Source organism: Panthera uncia, chromosome A2 (assembly GCF_023721935.1).
Source record: "Panthera uncia isolate 11264 chromosome A2, Puncia_PCG_1.0, whole genome shotgun sequence".
Taxonomy (NCBI): domain Eukaryota; kingdom Metazoa; phylum Chordata; class Mammalia; order Carnivora; family Felidae; genus Panthera; species Panthera uncia.
The window spans coordinates 42,415,924-42,432,303 of NC_064816.1; the positions used below are offsets into that span (position 1 = coordinate 42,415,924).

A 16,380-nucleotide genomic window follows, 5' to 3' on the forward strand; every position below is an offset into this window, starting at 1 on the left:
CTCTGAACTGCTGAACGACGCACAAGACTGGGGTTCAGCAAAGCCCTTGGGGTTTTTTTCCCTTCGGAGGAACCCGAGTTTCTCTTGGGGTTGCTGGAAATGCATGCCAATGAGTTTGACCCGACTGGCGTTCCGCTGCCTGTCAGACTCACTTTGCACAAAGTTGGTGAGGGGGGCTGGGACATTGTTACCCTGAGGTTTTGAGCTGGGGGTGAAGAGAGCCATTTCTGCGAGAAAATACTACAACAGTCTGTAGAAATTTCAGAGTAACGTCATTGTCCAAAGCACATGCTTTTGAATAAACAAAGCTTTCAGTGCTTCCCCCCTCCAGCCCCACACACCGCAAATTGATCCTTGTACTTATTTCATCGCAACTGTTCTCTCCCCTTCACGCCCCCCCCCCCCCGCCCGCTTGAAAGCACACTGTATGAGACTACAGGTCAGTAACACAGCCTGTCTGGCCAATGCCCTCTGCCTAAGGACAAGTAGGTAAAACCTTCCAAATGCCCCCTCTTCCGGCTTCTCAAGTTCAGCGTTGTCCCCCCCCCCCCATCCCCCCCCCCCCCCCCCCGGATTCGCCGATTCTCAGCCCCAAAGCAGAAGTGTTTGTTTCCCTGGCTAGAGCGCCTTAAAGATTCCACGAATTCCCGGTCTGCTGGAGGCCCGAGGTTTGTGTACCGCGCAGGTCGCGCCTCCTTGTGCCCCTACACTAGGGTAGCCAAGGAAGGAGGCATCGCGGCTCTTATTCCCCATCGCTCAGCAGGACATCCTTCACACTCCTGCACCGGAACCGGGTTAATTGTCTTCAGGTGTTTCGAGTTCAGGTGAGGCGCCCTTTCGCGGATTTGCGCGCAGGGGCTGGGAGTCTCGTCTCCCGGCCAGGGGCGGGCAGGTGCTGCTGCACCCGGGCTTGCGCCTCCTCGGGCCGCGCGCTGCGCATGCTCAGCCCGGCTGCGCTCCGGCTCCCCCCGCCCCCCAGCGTCTCTCCTCTTCTCCACGCGTCTCCGCCTCCTCGAGGCTGGGGAGCCGGCTGCCTGAACTCCGCCGCGCCAGGTTTTTGGAGGCGCCGCGAGCGCTGGGAGGGAGCGGAGCGCGGCACCAGACAGAGCACCGGGTTCAACATCAGGATTGGTCGCAAGTAGGAAGCTTCGCCACTACAGCGGGACCCTCGGGCTGTGCCCGCGTCGCGCCGGAGGCTGTAGTGGGCGCCGCGCTCAGGTGCTGAGGGTAAGTGAGGCGCGAGCAGGCAGGGTCCGCTCCAGCCTGGGCGCCTGCTGCCCCGGGGCTTTCCGGCTCGCGGATTTTGGGGAAAGGGCATGGTCCTCGGAGGCTGCCGAGTGTAGAGGGGCTCCCTGGGGCTCCCACTCCTGCAGGGCTGGGCAGGGGCTGAGGGCCGTACTGCCCTGAGCGGGGCAGCCCTGCGGGCGGGGCGCAGCCGGAACTGAGCGCCCTGAAGCCGGGAGTAGGCAGGGCACCGACGGCGCCACCTTCACCCCACGGCGACCCTTTTTAGTCAGAAAATAAGTTTGTTGCTCTGCCGGGCAGCTAGAGAACAAGTAGCCTAGACCGCATAATGCTTGGGGAATCGTTAGAATCCGCTCCTTCAACTGGTTCACGCTGTTGCCCCTTCTCCGTGCGCCCTCGCTCCCGGCGCGCGGTTCTTGGCGAGAGTTTCCTTCCGATGTTGATACTCCGGGCTCCGATTGCCCGGCTGTGCAGCCCACGGTAGAGAAAGGCGAACTTGGGCTGTTATTTGAGGCGATTTAGGACTCAAGAGAACAGGGGGTCGGTAGCCGTGGTCGAGGGAGCCCTAGCGGAACAGACATGGACTTTGGAGGCGCCCACTCTGTGCCAGGCTCTGTCTGAGCGCGGGGGGTATAGCGGCGAATCACTCCGTCCGGGTCCCCGCTCTTGTGACACGTTACGTGGTATACCCAGGCTCTGCCCAGGGAGCTTGTCGGGGTGGCGTGAAAATTTCCACCAATTTCAGGGGGATTTGCAGTTTCTTTGCAATGGCAAAGACTACCGCCTCGTCTGCTCCTTCGACCCAGACGTCCACGAGATGTGCGCCGGGCACCCCACGGACACCAACCCGCACTCTGCTTCTGGAACGGAGCAGAGGGCTCAAAACCTGTGTGCATTTTCTCTTTGTGCTTGTGTATACATTGTTACTTACTAAAGGTGTGGAGTTGGGGGTAAGAGGACGCGAGCCAGTCAAGGAGTCTGATGCATGGGAACATTCTTGCAGCACAGCGGATCCCCAGCAAGGAGGCAGCTTCGCGCAAAGCGAAGGAGCTAAGGAGGTTGGTTGCTGCTGGCTGGGGTCTCCAGATTTGCAGCGGAAAGGCTTGCGGAGGTAGTGTAGGGCGAATCATTGCGACTGATCACTCTGGGTGGGTGGTCTGCGTGGAGGTGGGGTGGTGGATCTTGGGGTGCGTTGGAGGTTTGTTTGCAAGGAGGAGCTCCTGGAAGGAAAGCTCCTGGAACTTTTTCTAGTTTTCCTGCTGAAATCAACATAGGGGCGGGGACATGTTTGTCGGAATAACTGTCTTTTGATTGCACGGGAAGAGTCTGCAGTTTCTTGTGATGGGAGCTTGATATTTTAAGGAATAATTCCATGTAATTGATTTGTTTAGTCACTCAGAGGAATAATTTGGAATGTGCTCTTATTTTTGTATTTTGAGATCTGCGGTTTATGTCCTTTAAGGAGTGGGGTAGATTTGCAGCAGGCAGGTCCACGCAGAAGCATTTACATTCGGGCTGATGAACAAGTTTGTTCTGTCTCTGCCCAAGTGAGTGAAAAAGAACACTGTGTCAAGGATACAGACACCTCGAGGTGCTTTTTGTGGCATTCATGAGAAAAGTCACGTTTCTCCCATAACTTTATTCTTGCTCTCTTTGCCTTGATTTCATTCAAGACTTAGGTGACTGTCCACAATGCAGGGTGGGAATGTTAGGTTGCTAAGGATTAAAAAAAAAATTGCTTGGGAATATTGTTTTCGCCACCTTATGAAATGCTACTGATTTTTGTTTGTTTAAACCAACTTCAGCTGCTCTGGATTGATGAGAAGGAATGGTAATGGTAAACCTCATTATTTTTCAGTGTGGATTCTGCCAGGTTGGAGGTGACCTGCATTGAGAAACTGACCTTTTTAAATTAGGGGGTAAGACTAATCAGCGAAAAGACCTGCTGTTTAAGGGTGCAGGTCAGATGCATGAAAATTTCAGCAGAGGCAGATTTTCTATTTTGCAGTCTTTATGAAAACAGCTTTTAGTTCCTTTAACTTGGGGGACTTTGTCTCCTTGAGTCAGCCTAGCACCTCTTTCTCTAGTCATTTCATGTTGGTGGGACATTAAGAGTGAATAGAGAGCAAGCCTTTTAACGTTGGCTTTTATATCATCCACTGATTTTGCCTAGTTCACTTTCTTTTTTTTTCTTTTTTTTATTCAGAAGTAGGTTTTCTAATTATTTTCCCTGTAAGCACTAAATCTTTTGGCTGGAATTTTTCTTCTGAAAGGTACACAGGACATCTGTTACTTGAGTTTATTTCTTAAAAATAAAGGTAACCTGAGTGACTATACTTTTCAGAAGAAAACTCCTTTATAGTTCCAAATAATGCCAAGTTTGATAATTGTTTTAACTTGTTGGATTCTTCTTGATTATACTCAGAGACATTGACATCATGTACTTTAGCTTTAATCTTGATTTTTATTTAAAGAATTTAATCGTTTGTGAAAACATGTTTTTATATGATTTTAATTGAATTAGTTTATTTTATTTGGTAAGCAGGGAGATGTCTGTATGCACAGATGTGGAAAGTTTTCTTGTTTTCATTTTCTGTAACACAGTATCTTAAATCTGAGGGGGGAGACCGGATTTATTACCTAGACTTACTGGTCTTTATTTTTTATTATATACTATCAGAAGAAAATTTGACCATACTCGCTAAAATTTATTTATAAGTTATACACATATACTATTATATTCATATAATATTTATATTATAAAATGTGTATAAAACTAAAGGATAAATAAGGCAAAAATTATGAGACAGAAGTTCTAATATTTTTATGTACTCCAGTGAATACAGCCCACTTTGGAAATCACTGATAGTTTGGGAGTTTTTACCTTTTCTTATCTCTGGCTTTGCCATTCACCATCTTTGATACAGTAGCCAGTTGGAAAACTGCTAGAAATCTGTGTCTCCTGTAACAGATGGGTTAAGAGCATTGTTTCCTGGTCATGAACACATGTGGATGGAATGAGGCAGAAGAGATGAATGTAATAGAGGGGTCATCCTGGATCTCCCAAATGGGATATACAGATGAAAAAAAAAAAGTTTAAATTTAAAGAATGAAGTTCCAGTGGTTAAAAAAGTGAGGAAATCAGTAAGACCGAGAAAAAAAAGACATTTTCCATGTTGCAATATTGTGTGGAGGGTGGAAAGATCAAAAACCTTGGAGATTAACCTGGATGTGGCCCTACCACTTATTACATTCATGATATTGGACAGGATAGTTCCATAACTTCTTGGAGTTTTCGTTTCCTTAGCTATAAACTTTGATAACATTTATTTCGAGCCATCATGATAGGGATTAAACCTGAGAGTATAGGTATGGAGCTTAGTTCTGTTAGGTTGGGGAGGTTAACAGCTGTAACAAATGAATCAGAAAAGTGTACTTCCTCCAATATGACATACTGTCATTCCTGTTAAGTCCCCAACTGGATGATCTTGGCAGCATTCCTCCAAGACTTCTGTCATCTTCAGCAGGGTCACTTCAGCCTTGGAAGGAGAAAGACTTGGAGAATGTTAATTGCCCAGACCTGCAGGTCTCCATATAACTTTTGCTTTCATTCCATTGGCCAGAACTCAGTTGTATGTGGGTGGATCTTACTATAAGAGAGGCTGGGCAATGTGGTACAGCTGGGTTTCCAGGAAGGAGAAGAAATGGTTGGGGGAACAGCCAGTACTTCTGACACTCTATCACTATATGTGACATTTCCTCCATGTTCAGTAAATGTTACTTCCTTTTCCTTCCCCGAACCCTGGTTTTCCTGGCGGAAAAGCCAGGACAGTTATAAGGAAAAAGATAATAGAAGCAGATAAAACATGCATAGTACTTATTATTTTTGAGATATTTTTCTAAGCTCTTTGCCCTGCTAGATCGGTATTATTATTGTTTCTGTTGTATATATAAGGAAAACTTGGTTTAGAGAAATTGTCATTTGCTCAACATAGCCAGTAAGTGGGCCCAGCTGGGATTTGAACCAGTTCTTTGGCTCTAGAGTTGATTTTCTTAACAGCTTCATTACACTTCTTGTTTATTCTTGCCTTAATACTTTTCTTGTTGTAGCCATTGGACTATTGTTTTCTTTTTGTGTGTATAAAAAAGCTGGAGAGAAATTAAAAATCCTAAAGAAGAAAAAAGATGATCTCTAATCTAACATTTAATGGAGTATAATTAGATATGATATAGCATTATCTTGAATACCTCCTTGGGTCAGGTATTTAAAGTAAGACTCTGTATGACTAGGCTTCTTCATTTATAATTAATTTTCAGGATATATGCCCTGAATTATAACCTTTTTCTTAAACTTTCATTGTGGGAATCCTTGGCTACTGTTTTTATGCTGCAGTATGTAAAGATAAATTCTTGTTAACTTCTTAGCCTAAGCACATATTCCTTCTGGCAATTTCACAAGTAAAATATTCTCCCCTCATCTTCCTTTTGATCAAAAGCATTGTTCTTCATCAACACCCCCAAATTCCAAGAAAGAAAATTCTTCCCTTGTTTTCTCAGCTTTGCAAAACTTTTTATTTACTGCATGACTAAAGGGAATTTTTTCTTTTACAGGACACTAGGATTACAAGTAAATGATCCCTTTGTTCTCATCCTGTTATGGTGTCCCAGTTATATTAGAGAATTTGCCTCTTCTCACCTTTCTTGTGTATTTGTCCTTTGCAAAAATACCTCTTACAGTTTTGTTTCCAAATAGCCGCAGTAGAAATGTGAGTTGGTTAATACTGAGAGTGTATTTTTTGCCAAGACCATTCATTTTCCAATATTATGGAGTCATTTTTTCCTTCTTGTTCAGTATGTATTTGTGGCATCTTCCCAATTAATTAATGACTCGTGTTCTCATCATGTAGGTGAACAGATATACTTGGATGCTTCTCAGTCACCTCTTTCTCAAAAGACCATGTTCATTTCCTTCTCATTTTCCCTGAACCTTTTGTTCTAAGAAATGTGCTTTATTCTTTTTTAAATTTACCTTGCATCCAAACTTCTTCACACCCGTGCTATGTATATATACATATATATGTGTGTGTGTTGTAAGTCCCTTTTTATGATTTAATGGGGTAGAAGGACAGAAAGGTTTAAACTTGCTTATTATAATGTTTTCAGAGTCCCAGTGAGTGAGGTCCCACAGGGCCTAGTGAAAAGTGTAACAGGTAAAGTCTAAATTTTTAGTGACTTAAAATACTTTCTACTTCTTGCTCATGTGGCATAGTTCAGTACTTAAGTCCTGATAAAGTGGCTTTCCATTGGGTCATTCAAGGAATCAAGTTCTTTATCCTCTTCCTGGCTTTGTCCTCCTAAGTCCCCTGAGTCCATATTCAGGCAAGGAGTGAGGAGAGAAATGTCCTGGCAAGTTTCATAGGATGTTTTTATAAGCCCATACTGGGAGTGGTTATCATGGCTTTTGCTAACACTGCATTGAGCAGAACTTTTGTACTTGGCCATTCCTCCCTGCAAGGAAAGCTAAGAAATGGAGTCACACTGAGTGCCCGGAAAAAGTGGTATGGTGAATAACTAGCAGATTTTCAACAAATGGTAAGTCACAGATTTCTAATAAATAAATGTGAGATTACTGGCCAGTTCTCTATTTCTCTCACTTTAGGTATGGAGAAAGCAGTGTGGGTGTGTATGTGTGTGTGCGTGTGTTATTTGCCTGATAAGTATCTATTCCTTTTCTTCCTTTTTCAAAATGTTTGTTTATTTGTTTTGAGTGGGGGGAGAGAGAGAATCTGACAGTTCAGCGTCCGATGCGGTTGAAACTCATGAACCGTGAGATCATGACCTGAGCCAAGGTTGGATGCTTAACTGACTGAGCCACCCAGGTGCCCCTCTTTACCTCCTTTTAATGTTGGCCTTTGTTACTATCCCATTCCTTTGTTTGTTTTAAGACTTTGGTTTTTAAGAGCAGTTTCAGATTTATGACAAAATTTACAGGGCTGTACAGAGATTCCTCATATGCTCCTGCTCCCAGACATTATCAACATCACTCACCAGAATGGTACATTTTTTACCCAACGTGAACCTAAATTGAAACACCATAATCACCCTAAGTTCATAGTTTATCTTAGGATCCACTGTTGGTGGTGTACTTCTATGAGTTTGGACACATAAATGTATGATGACATATTATCCATCATTATGATATCATACAGAGTATTTTCACTGCCCTAAAAGGTCTCTGTGCTCTGCCTGTTCGCATCTCCCACTCTCTCATTTTTAGTGCTTAAGGATATTCCATCGTTGGGTTCTATCCCATCCTTAGTGCATATGGTCTGGTCGAAACTCTCTTGCCTACTGAAGGATTGAAACATGCCCTTCTACTTAAGAAAGAGCATTAGTTCTCCCTATCCACAGTAATCGTTGCCAGAAAGGGCCTAGTGCACTGTGAGAATGACTGTAGAAAGGCGAGATCTTTTGCTGCTTATAATAAGTCACTTGGCATTCCCCTACCAAGGCACATATATTCATCGCTAAATCATAAAGTGAAAGCTCTTATTTCTTTAAAGTCTATCTCTGTAGAACTGTGAAGGGAAGTGGAAGTTAAAACCGCATCCTCATGCTTAATTTCTTTTTATAAGATTTATCCTGTTCCTTCCTAGATGATGTTTTCCTTTCCATTTGCACTTCCCTGTTTCCACCTTTCAGATCTGCAGTCTAGGTGCCCACCCTAGAGCCTGCCAGTTGATTTTTTTGCATGTGTTTGTTTACATTGCCTTTGTGTCTAGTCTACTCTTGCCATCTTTCTCCAGGGTGTTTATTACAGTTTGTGTAATGCTCAACTCAATTGTCACTCTGTTTAGCCTCTTTCAATACTATTAAGGCATAAAAAATGATTGCCTTTTTCTGTACAGACTCCTATTTTATTTTTTTTCCATGCCACTGATAAGACACCTATCATGAAAGTAACCACCCCTCCTGGTTTTCCCAAGACTGAAGGGTCCTAGGATGCAGGAAGTTCAGTGTTAAAACCTGTCAAGTCCTGGGCAAATTGGGACAAATTCAGTGTCCTACATATTACATTGTAGTGTTATATTGCTTGTCACTCAGTACCATGAGAGTTCCTGGAGACAGTGGATAAGGGCTTGGACTTTGGAGTCACACAGATTTCTTACCAGTCCTAAATCCATTTTGCGTAAAATGTTTATTTATATGAGACATAGAGAAAACATACACGCAAGACAGATAGAGCGTGAGTAGGGGATGGGCCGAGAGTGGGGGGAGAGAGAGAAGTCCAAGCAGGATTCTCAGTTGTCAGTGCAAGAGCCCCAGGTGGGGCTTAGACTCAGAACTGTGTGATCAGGACCTGAACTGAAATCAAGGGTCAGATGCCTGACCTACTGAGCCACCCAGGCGTCCCAGTCTTAAATCCATTTTGTACTCTGTGTAATTGTGTGTCATAGCAGGTTATCTACCTTTTCTAGATTTCAGGTTCATCAGCTGTATAATGGGATGATACGCGTTTTGCAATTTTCAGATACTTAAAAGATATAATAAATTAAAATCACTTGTTTATTGATGGACAAATACTATTTGGATAGTACCTAAAGGCACAGGAATTTTATGAATACTATATGTAATACTACTTGCAAAGTACTTTTAGTTCAGTGCCTAAATCCTAGTAAGCTTCCAATAAACATATTTCGATTCATTAATGATATTCATATTTTGATATCACATGCCTAAAACATGGTAGACATCAAAAATAAAATTAAGCTCAGAAAATACATGTTCATGGAGCATTGATGATATTACCAGGACTTTATAATAAGTAGAGCAAACAAGTCCATGAGAGTAATTAGGAGATATTTGAGAAAGCAGGAATTGGCTGTAAGATTGGTTCTTTTTTAGACAAGGTTTGCATTTTCTGGCTTATTTAAAGCCAGAGTCAGCAGTTTTCATGTTTTGGAAAGAGAAACTATTTTCCATATTTGGACAAGGTCAGTTTCAGCTCATAGCAGTTAAAATAAGTATTTATCACTATTAACTAAATAAAAGTGATGTATTTCTGGGAAGGGAGTTTGGTTCATGAGAAAATGAGGGTTAGGAGAGTAGAAGCCCTGCTGATTCCATAATGGTCTGGAGGTTTAAAAAAATGCATACAGAAGTCTCCTTTGTTCATACCGTGTAGGATATCCTCTCCACCTTTGACTGGAACTTTTGTGTGTGAAAATTTGTACCTGCACATTTGTCCTAATGGAGACCTTGATAATTCATATTGCCTGTGCCTTTTAGATTTGTCATGGAAATTTCCAGTGAGGACAGGTGTTACATTTGTGCTTATGCTGAGATCGGTCCAGTTTGGAGAAGAACAGTGAGCAAAAAATGACATGACTCAAATCCCTAAATATGTATTATGAGGCATGATTCTAGGCACATATCCATCATTTTGAATTGTACAGATTGTATTATTACCTATATTATTATTGCTCTTCAATTATCAAATATAAATATGAGTGGGTTTTTTTTTTTGCCTTCATTATTAACTCATTTGATTAGCTGTTAGCCAGCTATTGATTCTAGGCTTTGCACAAATTAGCAAATTAGTTACAAGTCCAAGAACTATTTTTTTTTACTGTATTTAATTAGATGAATGACATCCTTAAAAAGAAAATGTTTACTCACATCACATTTCTAATTCCTGGTAAAAATTATAATATAAACATGGATGTCTACAATTCTTGGAACTAATTATAAATAGAGGTTTGTCTTTAATAATAGTTTTTTTTAAATGGGAATCTGTGTAAAAATAGTACTTCACCCTTTAAATAGGTGGCTAAGTTTGATTTACTTCTTGATGACAGAGGATCACCATGATGAACATAGGATAGTAGTCTAGACTAGAGCGTGCATGGGCCTTTGATTCAGACAGACCTAGATTTGTTCTGCCACTTGACAGCTGTGTGATCTTGAACATGTTCTTAACCCTTCCCAAGGCAGTTTTTAAAATCTGTGAAATTGAATGTGCCTACCTTACAGAGATTCTGTGAACATTAAATGATAATTAAGACTAGTACAGTGTTCATGGCATGTTCTAAGCGCTAAGTGAATTTGCCTTATACTATAATCTTTGCAGTTTATAGAGAACATAGTACATGTAGTTGCTTTATATATTTGTTGAAATAAATAATGTTATACTGGTCTGTGTCCATAGGATCACATCAAGTGCAGCTGAGATACGGGTACCTACCTTGAGTGAACTCTGTCTGCTTTCTGATGCCTTTAAGAGGGTCATATTTAATTCCTTGCTTTGATGAATTAGCCATTTGTTGGCTGTTTCTTACTGTTTGTGAACTAGAAAATAAGAGATATACAAGCCATTCAAACTATATGTAATAATTTGAGTAGATTCTGAATGAGGCTCTGAAGGACCTTTTCTTTTTTTCTCCTCACTACCCACCTCCCCACCCCACATCCACCGAACAGACTTTTTTTTTTTTGAGTGAGAGAGTAATACAGATGTTTTACATTTTCTGTTTTCTCAGTTTCACCTTTTCCTAGATCCTGACTGAGGAACTGAGAGGTAAAGTGTTAATGCAGTATAGTAGAAATAGAAAATTAACTGCTTTGATAAATTGTGACATGTGTTTGTGATATGCTTTGCACCAGAATCACATTTTGAAGATTCCTGTGTTACAGGTGTGAAATGTTGACTGTCTTACCTGCAGTACAATAAAATTTGTTCAAAAGTCTGTACTCATTGTCTTTACTATACAAAGACATTCCCTTTTATCTTCTTCAGCACTTTACCAGGTCTCGTTCACCAGGTAGTAGATTCTTACCTAAAATTACTAGTATTTCCTCTCCATTTTCTTGTTTGAACTGAACAGTCAGAGTTCGAGACACTGCAACAATTCTAGATATGATTAAGATGGTGGTAATGTCTGTATATGCACTGTATAACATAGATTATCATGGATTCATAGTTCCAATAACTCTGCTCACTTCTTTTATTAGTAGCAGTTCACCAGCATATTGTCATTTGTATTCTATGCAATAACTGAAATGAAGTTTTTTAAATGTTACTGTGGCTCAGGGGCACCTGGGTGGCTCAGTCGGTTGAGCGTCCGACTTGGGCCCAGGTCATGATCTCACATCCGTGAGTTCAAGCCTCGCGTCGGGCTCTGTGCTGACAGTGCAGAGCCTGGAGCCTGTTTCAGATTCTGTGTCTCCCTCTCTCTTTCTGACCCTCCCCCATTCATGCTCTGTCTGTCTCTGTCTCAAAAATAAATAAACGTTAAAAAAAATTTTTTTTAAATGTTACTGTGGCTCAGAGCCACAGTCTTCTGTTGTTCTGAATTCATAAACTTTTACAAATTTTAGTAGTTTTCTTTAAAGTAGCATCTTAGAGTCGCCTGGGTGGCTCAGTCAGTTCAGCATCTGACTTTAGCTCAGGTCGTGATCTCACTGTCTGTGAGTTTGAACCCCGTGTCGGGCTCTGTGCTGATAGTTCAGAGCCTGGAGCCTGCTTCGGATTCTGTGTCTCCCTCTCTCTCTGCCCCTCCCCTGCTCATGCTCTGTCTCTCTCTGTCTCAAAAATAAACGTTAAAAAAATTTAAAAACATTAAAAAAATAAAGTAGCATCTTAATTCATTGTATTAAGGTTAACCCTTTTTTTTTAAAAGATTTTATTTGTTTTAAATTGCTTTTAATGTTTATTCATTTTTTGAGAAACTGCAAGAGTGGGGAAGGGGTAGAGAGAGAGGGAGACACAGAATCTAAAGCAGGCTCCAGGCTCTGAACTGATAGCACAGAGGCTGAGGGCGGGGCTCGAACCCACAAACTGTGAGATTGTGACCTGAGCTCAAGTTGGACTCTTAACCCACCGAGCCACCCAGGTACCCCTAAAAGATTATATTTTTATGTGATCCCTGTACCCCACTGTGAAGCTTGAACTCTCAACCCCAAGGTCAATAGTCGCATGCTCCACCAAATGAGCCAGTCAGGAGCCCCTATTAAAGTTAATTCCTTAAGAAAAGGAACATAATATAATGCATATCCCAAATGATGAATTCCATGTTTTAGGTTAGGATTCAGTCTACTATTTTATGTGATGTAAAAGAGAGGCTATAGGTAGACTTGGTGATTCAAATTGCTTTGATGATTCAAATTCTGGCTCTACCACTATTATATATGTAGTATTAGCCTAACTTATATACCCACTCCTAGCTTTATTTTCCCATCTGTATGATGGGGGTATTGTTGCAAGGTTGTGAGACTAAAATTAGTTATTCATATATACACATAGCCTAGTGCCAGGCACATAATTAGATCATCCCTTAAAATGCTGAGTTTCTTATTATGATCCTGTTGTTTTCATGCCTTTATTTGATAGGACGCCTATGTTGATGAAACATGTGAAAGTTAGGATTTATGCACTTGAAATGTCATTCTTTTAAAATACTTAATAAAGTGATTTATGTTTGTTCCTGTGTCTTTATCCATGGATATATCTCTCTTGGCTGTGTAAAAGAGGAAGGCAACATCTCTGTAGGATGTTGTTTTATGGTTGACTATTATAAGGAGCCACTGTATCGGAACTGAGATGTGATTAGCACTATTTGAGATTTCGCTTTGGAAAAATGGTTTTGGCTGTGGTCAAGAGTCTTGTTTATTAAAAAGAATGAATTACTGAATAGGTTCTCATTTGTATTCTTTTTATTTCAGCTATAGCCCATCTTGCCATGTTTCAAAAGGATATGCTGACATGTGACAGAGTAGAAATATAAAAATGTTTCAAGTTGCTTTCAGTCAAATATGATGGAAAATTTTCAAAAGATTTACACATTTTTTTTATTTGTAATAGTGACATTACTGAGAAACGAATTTAAGTGTCTTCTGGAGAGCAGCAGCCTCTTTATGAGTGCTTTGCATTTCAAAACTTATCAAATGTAACATAATGACTGGTGTATTATTAATATGCCTACAACTAAGGAGTTTTACATATTTGAAGAGAAACGAGTTAGTGTTATTTTACTTCCTATTTGTATAACCATTAAGGAATGAAACATTAAGGTTTGTCTACTTCCTCCTTATGTATATATACACATATGTTTACTATGTAGTTTATGGGATTCAAATAATACTTTTATATAGTTTTGTTTATAATTGATCTTTTAATCTTACTAGATTTCTTAATTACTTTTATGATTCTTTCTGTATTTCTAACGCATACAATAAGAACTTGTTTACTGGTTTCCATTGTGATATACATTGTCCCCCTACTATCTACTAAGTTGATTCACATTAGAATCTTAATTCACTCACAGATTTCCATCTATTACTTATACCTTATAGAATCTAGGTTGTGGCTTTGTTGTGGAAATTAGCCTGACTGCAGGTTTAATCATTAATGTCCTGGTACTATCTGTCATTAGATTATTTCCCGAATGCATTGTGTACTACACCTCTGATTCTTCAGAGGACCAGACCCAAGTATTTGTGAAAGTCCTAAAGGATACACTTTGAATGGAAAGGATGGTAGAAATCCTGCCATTTCTGTCTTCTTAGGCTTTTAGGTGTTAGAAAGCACTATAGAAACATATTTACACTGATGGATTACACTATCCCCAATTACTAAAATTACCTGGCTGAGTAAGTTAAGACAAACCGTCCCTATACCCCCTTATGTCTGAAAATAATATAATGAATTGTCCATCAATTATTTCATTTTGCTATTGATCCTTGATGTTTTGTACTCTATATCTCATTGACTAAGAACATCCATTCTATCAGGGCTTATGTATATAGTCTATAGTTTAGAAAAGAATATCATTCATAGAGGAAGTTTGCGCAAAACCTTCATGCTATTGTAGTCAATAGATGGCATTTCCTGGGAACTTGTGTGAAAAAATACAGGACTTTGGCTGCCATTCAGGCTTGTATTCAGGATCTTCATTTTTTCAGGTGATTTGTATTCACATTAAAGATTGATAGGCATTGATTTATATCATATTCTTAACTAAAGTGACTAGTTACCTGATACTACGCCTAAGTGTCAAGTATATACTCAGCGTGCTTAATTATATGTTAAGAACCCAATACTACAGGATTAAAGATAGGTACAGTAAAGTTTGGTCAAAGGATGGTCAGAATCTATTAGGGTGGATACTCTACACACACACACACACACACACACACACACATAAACACACTTTTTTAGAAATTCAGATAGAATATGGCCAACATGAATGGAGTAGAAAATGCTTTGGAAATCATTGTACGGAAGCTTTTTCATTTTTTGGGAATATGTTCTCATCATGTTCTTTTTGAAGCCCTTATTGGTGGAGTCTCTCAAGCCATTCTTGCTTATGCTGAGTTTAGCAACCTTGAGAACAATATCTACCATTTTACCCATCATTGTAATTGATCAGCCTTTAGTGAATTTTTACATAGCCACTTCTAAAGATTAAGATAGATTTCTGGTGTAAGCACGCATGCGTATGTGTTTGTGTGAAAAGACATGTCACTTGTGCTTTCAAAAAGTTCTTTGTTTAGTATGAAAACTCAAATTACAATGTGGTGTGGGATATTATGATAGCACTTGTGTAGAGATTATGGGGAAGAATTCATAATTGAGATAAAGTGGAAAGATGGACAATATTTGAATGTTGGGTTTGGAAAGAACACTTAAAGAGGGTGTAGTGTATACAGTGTTATGGTTCATGAGAGAAAATGACAGAGAATGACAAAGAGAATGACAAAGAGCTGGGTATGAGTGAACCTTAGGGATGTGGGAGCATGGCAGCAGAGTCTTTGCATTATACAGTTTCATAGACTAGAATGAGAATGATGCGCCATGGGTTGGGCAGAGAACAAGTTGTGATTGTCATTTGTGAATCATAGAATTGTATGAACTAGCATCTGTAACCTGTGAGATAATTTGGAGAATAAGAGAAAATTGGACCATATTCTGTAGACCATAGACAGTCATGAAGTATTTTAAAGTGTCAGGATGACATCAGATTGTTAAATTTGAAAGTCTATCTGAATTTTGTGTGAGGTATGAATAACGTATTTGGGGTAGTATGTAGAGTGGTATCCATAAGTTGTCTAGGCTTTTAGATGTATCCCTGACCTATGATTAGTTCTTATTTCCTATGCTAGTTCATGTTAATTATGTAAGATAACAGTAAACTGAGTACAAAACTGCATTTTCATTTTATGTATATGAAATATTTATACTTGTTTAATGTATTTTATTTCATATTTAAATTCACTGTGCATAGGGATTAATAAGTGAATGGGGCTTAAATTAGAAAACTCAGAAAATGAGCAAACAACAAAGGTTCTTATGCATGTAATGAAAAAAATGCATCTCACAAGGTAATTAAGTGATTTTATATTGCAGTATGAAAACAATTGTCTTATGGATGTAGGTTACCAAGTGGGCAATTTCAATTAAGTATAAGATATTCTTTTCTTAAATACATTTTATTTGAAATATCAGAGGTTTACATAGCAAGGTGTCCAGTGCCCATCTGCTATCCATCATATTTTCTGGCTTCATTTCATATCTCTCTCCTGTGACTGAGGTGCATTCCTTTGCATTTGCTGTCCTAAGATATTGTTGAAGGGAAATTAACACTGCTTGACAACATTTCTAATAATAAGTATTCATACTGTAGTGGACATATTTTTCTTTTAATTCACAGGAGCAAGTCCACCTTCTCAACGGCAAAATTGCTTCCACTATTTTTGGTCTTGTTGGTTGATAAACCCCAAGTCCACTTCTATCTAGGAAGTGGTTGGGGAAGTTTTTCTGGTGACTTTCTCAGCTAGGCCCTTCCTCTGCCTCAGTGTACCAAATGTGCAGGCATGTGACCTGCACCTCTGAATGTTCAAATTATCAGCATCTGTCTCCTCATGTGGAGTCTTGAGCTCAGTGATGTAGGCTGAAGAAATACGAGGGTTTATTTATATATATATTTTTACTTTGTTATTGTCCTGGCCTAACTGTCCAGTGGTATCTGCTCCTGGGGATTTTTGGGGCTGCTTGATTCCCTGTTTCTTTCTTCTGTCCTGTGATCTGCACAGATGCTTTTTATAAGGTCCCCTTTTTCTTAGGCTTTCAGGGTTGGT

At 40.1% G+C, this 16,380-nt stretch overlaps 1 protein-coding gene across 1 annotated transcript in view; it reads left to right on the plus strand.

Moving 5' to 3' along the window:
• Window positions 1-1,001: 1,001 nt before the first annotated feature.
• The window catches only part of CNTN4 (contactin 4), an 895,772-nt gene continuing 880,393 nt past the window's right edge, over window positions 1,002-16,380 (plus strand). Inside the window, exon 1 of the mRNA XM_049642718.1 lies at window positions 1,002-1,227. The gene's annotated coding sequence lies outside the window, so the exon portion shown is untranslated. The remainder of the gene's footprint in view (window positions 1,228-16,380) is intronic.